This window comes from Prosopis cineraria, unplaced genomic scaffold, assembly GCF_029017545.1.
Source record: "Prosopis cineraria cultivar Desert tree isolate PC_DT_omini unplaced genomic scaffold, ASM2901754v1 PC2, whole genome shotgun sequence".
Taxonomy (NCBI): domain Eukaryota; kingdom Viridiplantae; phylum Streptophyta; class Magnoliopsida; order Fabales; family Fabaceae; genus Prosopis; species Prosopis cineraria.
The window spans coordinates 8,371,159-8,376,378 of record NW_026555333.1 but is presented as its reverse complement, the minus strand read 5'-3'; the positions used below and the strand labels follow the sequence as shown (position 1 = coordinate 8,376,378).

Sequence of the window (5,220 nt, the reverse complement as noted above, 5' to 3'; positions counted from 1 at the left end):
ACCAACCCAATTGTATAGAATAATGGGCGACCAACCGAGAACAAAAGAGAAGAAAAACAATTAAAAATAATAGTATATTATATCTTAACTTAAAATCTGAAAGCTAAAATTTATAAGTCATTTTTTTTATTATACATTAGACATTAAACTTAACTTTATCTTATGCAAGATTTTTAATATACCTCTATTCACACTTGGACGATCTAAGTAAAATTAATATACTAAGATGATTACTTTAGAAATTAAAAATCAAACCAGTTGCAGAAATTATATATCTACTTATATATACTTATCATCAATGTCATTGCAGAAGTCATTACATACATGTATATCCAAGGATACATCATCAATTATATGATTGAGATGGGGCTAATTAGCATTTGTTGTTTGAAGGACTATTTACAGGTGAGGGTGAAGGCGGGGAATTAAGCACTAGGCTCATAGTCCTCTCTGTGTCTTGAGGTGTATCTGCCAAAAATGAGAAGTTTGATTCTGTTTGCCTTGACGGACTTGGTGGGCATTGAGTACCTGGTGAGCACTCAGTTGCACCTATAACTGAACTTTTACGTTCACTTTTTCTGAATGTGTGGGAGCTCTCGTCTTTCTCGTCAAAGACTTTAACCAACGTACTGATTCGTCTCCATATCGAGGGGTTAGATGGATTGGGGTGCCAGATATGCTTTTGCTGATGTAGGAATGTAATTACAAATATGCCCAGGGCTGAAACTGAAGCGAGCCCTGCGATGGAGAAGAGGCCCCAGAAACTATCCACGCTCAGATTAACAGAAGAAACTGAAGCATCATTCTCTGGACAGGAACTTCTGAACCAAGCGTTCTCAATTGTTTTCATTTTATCTCCCTGAGTCACGTTTAGGATTCCCCTTGAAATGTCTGTTACAAGAGGAGAACCTTTCGGGTACACCTGTATAATTCCACGAAAAACAAATAAAGTTGGTGGAATAGTTTGAGAGACGAGACGACAATGCATTACTGTAAGATATATATAGAGAGAGAAAGATATACAAGAGAGGAACAACTTACATAACCATACCCATCGGTTCTAAAAGTTGGTGGAACTGTGGAAGTATACTTGGAGCAGTAAGTTGCAAGAAACAGCTTCACATTGGGCATTTCGTCAAAAGCAGCATCAATGCCGCCCTTGGCGCTTCCTAGTGTAAACAGTTCGTCACACTGTTCTGCGGAGTGATAAGGAATGAGTTGTGAATCTTGAAATCCCATATCCTTTAACATCCCATGCACAAAAGAACCAGTATAGTAGCCCACATTCAACTTATCTTAATTAGCTGATTCACATCTGTAACACTTGGACGGAACTGTTGAACTGTTAAAAGTGAAGTCAAGCTTGCGGTGTAGCTTTGGATCAAAATTAGAACTACAAAGACCCACACTGTCACCACGAATCTAGCACAGTTGCTCACTATTTTCTCCCCTGCAAAATAAAACAACTACTCTTGATATTCACCTGACAGTGCTAAAGCTAAAAGTTAATTTCATGTGTAATTAAGATATGGCCTGGGTGGTTCTTACGATGGGCAAACGCCAAGATTGAGAATGAAAACCATAAGCTGGTGCCAATCTGATGAGAGGGAGGTCCTCGGAACGTATCATTCATTCTATGTTCAAGCACCCACACCACGAAGCCAACAAAAACGAAAGAAAAAGCTGTGGTCACCCATAGATCCCGAGTCAATGGCTTCAAGAAAGCCCATGGACTCTTACGCTTATTTTCTTCTAATAAAACAATCATAGTTCCACCAGATTCTGTGTATGGCATAGTGAAGTCAACTTGATTTGACCTCTCTGCAGTAATCGTCATATCTCCAACAACAGCATCAAGACTCTGTTCGCACATTGTTAAGTACATAAGAAACTAAAACACATTTTCTTTGGTTATTGAAGCGAAAAAAGAAGGAAGAAGTGAAGATTTAAAGAATTACCCCATCATAAACTTGCTTGATCAAGTCATCGTATGTTCCTGCAGGTTCTCCATTGGGCTTTGCAAATGGGATAAATTCGTAAGGGATGGCATAAGGCAGAACTTTCAATACTGCCTTAAACACGTCTATGCTGAATCCAGTGACATCTGTTGTATTGGTGCTACGATCACGTGATAGCTTCACAAATTCAGTGAAACCCTTTTTACTGGAACTCCTATCCTGATCTTTTTCTCATTTGTAGGATTATCCCAACCCTTCGGAAGAGAGGATGCATCTCCTGGCCAAATGATAGGCCTCAAATTATTCCTTGAAGTCGAATATGTGCTTGTACTCGTGGAATTCAGATTCCTTGTTATTCCTTTTTCTGGGGTCCAAAATCCTACCCGTCTTTCTCCATTACCATTAACGTTGATTATCTCAAACGTCGATGCTTGCAATTGCCCATCAATAAGACTAAACTTTCCACTGATGCCACTAAATGTCGTGTTTGACAAGGCCTGACACAGCTTTTCCCCATTCTGTGAAACTCCTAACTTTTCAATGTCAAAAAAATTATTCAAAGCATTGCTCATAATAAAGCTGAGATTGTCGGTGCCGGCCTTCTCAACAGCCATAGCTAATGCGGTGGCAGCGTCATAAGCCCATATTCCAAAAACATTCAAATCAGTATCAACGAGGGTGGGATTTTCTTGTACAAAGTTTGTTCTCCATCGAATTTTAAAATCGTCATGCCGTTTTGTTTTGGGAACGTAGGTCTTCACAGCCAAAACCCCTTGCATTGAATCTATTACTGAGGAGTCCAAGGAACTCAACTCATTTCCCAAACCATCGGTGACGATCCAAACATAGCCTTTGTTCATCATACCAATCTCATTTGCTATGCTGAAGAGACGAGTGCCATGATCGGGGGTCATATGCACAACGAACACTCTGGTTTGCATGGTCATCAACTTGTAGAGCCTTCCTCTAATGTCTTCATCTGTAGCAGAAGGAGAGATGGCACTGAGATATGGGATTTGAGCATACACTTGTTGCAGAGCATCAGTCAAGAAGGGTATGACCCCTTTCCCGTAATCGTTGTCTATGTAAATGGGCACTACCTTTTTCCACCCAAAAGCTTGTACGATTGCACCGACAGCGTTTGCTTGGGAGGAATCGTTTTGTGCAACTCGAAAGAAATATGGACTCCGAAGCGAAGCAAGAGATGGACTCGTTGCCCAAAATGTAACGATGGGCACACGAGCTTTGTCTCCAAGACTGATCACAAAGTTGGCTTCCATTGATGTAAATGGTCCTATTATAGCTTGCACTTCCTCGTCTTTTATGAGATCTATAACTGTTTGTCAACAAAATACGAAAATAAAAAATGTGTTCGACTTCAAACATCTTGCTTGAAAGAGATGCCCCAAATTTGAGGAGTTTAAAAAAAAAAAAAAAAGAACCGACATTTTGGCTGATAGTTAACCTAAGTACGCACCTTCTTATTGTCTCTCGATCCGTTTAATTTGTTTATGCTGCGGAAAGAAATTTTCCGTGTTTTCCTAATATTTGTGCCTTTGCATGTTCAGTTTTTTTTTTTTTCCTTTTTTTGGCTTCACAAAGAAAGAGGTTGAAATGTATAGATTTCTTTGCCCATGAGATCAATGTAAGGATTAGTGTCAAGAAATTTTTTAGAAGTCTTGAAAATTTCCCCCCATTTTTTCGAAATCAAAACGAAGAAAACGCACAGGCCACATTTTCCAACTTAATTTGATAATTGAAAGTCACACATAGACGTATGATGATAATCGATTGTCAAAACCAATAACATGTCCTCCCTCCAATCCTGTATATTACAGCTTTTAAAAAGTACAATTTGATCCATTTTATAAATTATTAATTAACAGAATTATTTTATTTTAAATTAAAATTCTCAAATTATCTTTCAAAAGTAATTAAGAGAAAAACCAAAAAAAATTATATAATTTATTTACGTTTTATCTCTTGGTTGAAGATTGTGTTTAAAATTTTACTTATTTTTACTTCTCATATTTTTATTATATTAATATTAATGAGATTGATAAAAATAATTTATAAATAAAATCAGAAGAAATATATCTTATGCGTGCGTATGTTTTTACATGATGATGATGATGATGAACAAGTAGATAAATTGGCAAAAACAAACAAACAAACAAACAAACAGAAAAAGCAGATGAAGAAGTAGGCACAAGGCAGATACAGAGAGAGAAAACCTTGTGATGCTGCAGTGGTGACATGCGCATGGGAGTCTCTGACGTGGAGGACAAGCCTGGTTTTGTAATGAGAATGAGAGGCGTAGAAGTCAGAGAGGGACATGTTGATGCAGCTCAGTCCTATCTTGCCTGTTGTTTGGGAAAGATCAAGCACAGCTCCCACGTTCACTGGCACTACTGTTGCGTTGCTTTGTGAGAGTCCCAACTTCAAACACAGAATCAAACAGCAACTGAAGACGACGACGTCCACAACGTTGGCACCCATCTTCTTCATCATCGATCGTCTACGCTATCTTCGATGCTCGTCGTGTAGAGTGTGAAATGAAGACAGGTTTTATAGTCATTTTGATGTTTGAACGAGCAAGCACGCAGGACACGCCCAGAAGTGATGGATATTATTTACTTTATGTTTATTTTTTTGGTCAACACTCAAAAGTGATTTCATTGGTCATTGCTTTATATAGCGTGTGCAAGAATCTATCCTGGTTGTTGTTTGGCAATATATGTTATTCTGATGTCTCCTATATAATAATTGCTTTTTGAAACTTACGTAAGCAAGACATATAAATAAATGTTTAAAAGAATAACGAACTTAGCTGTGAAAATATAAAAGTGAATTTGTCTTGGGCTTGGGCTCAAAAACATTACAATATCAACAAGCTAAGTTCCTCTTATTAAAAGCAGAATTTAAACCTGCATCTCTATGATGATTTTCATTTATATCTTCATCGACCAAATAAACTTTTATTTACATTTATTTATGAATTTGGTTAATATTATACTTTTGGAATCACTTTTATTTCGACATCATATTAGACTATAATAACTTTAGATATCAACTATCAAGCAATAACATAATAATGTATATGTGTGTGTGTGTATATATATACATATCATATCATTAGCTTATTTTCACTCCCAATGAGTTGAGTTGGTCTAATAGAATTAATCAAAACGATGAAATTGACAGTGTTAGGAGGCTAGCTCTTCCACGAAATGAATATTCTTTCATAATCATAATTCTAACT

At 37.2% G+C, this 5,220-nt stretch overlaps 1 pseudogene; it reads right to left on the bottom strand.

Moving 5' to 3' along the window:
• Positions 1-311: 311 nt before the first annotated feature.
• Positions 312-4,486, bottom strand: LOC129299429 (glutamate receptor 2.1-like; annotated as a pseudogene).
• Between the last annotated feature and the right edge of the window lie 734 nt (positions 4,487-5,220).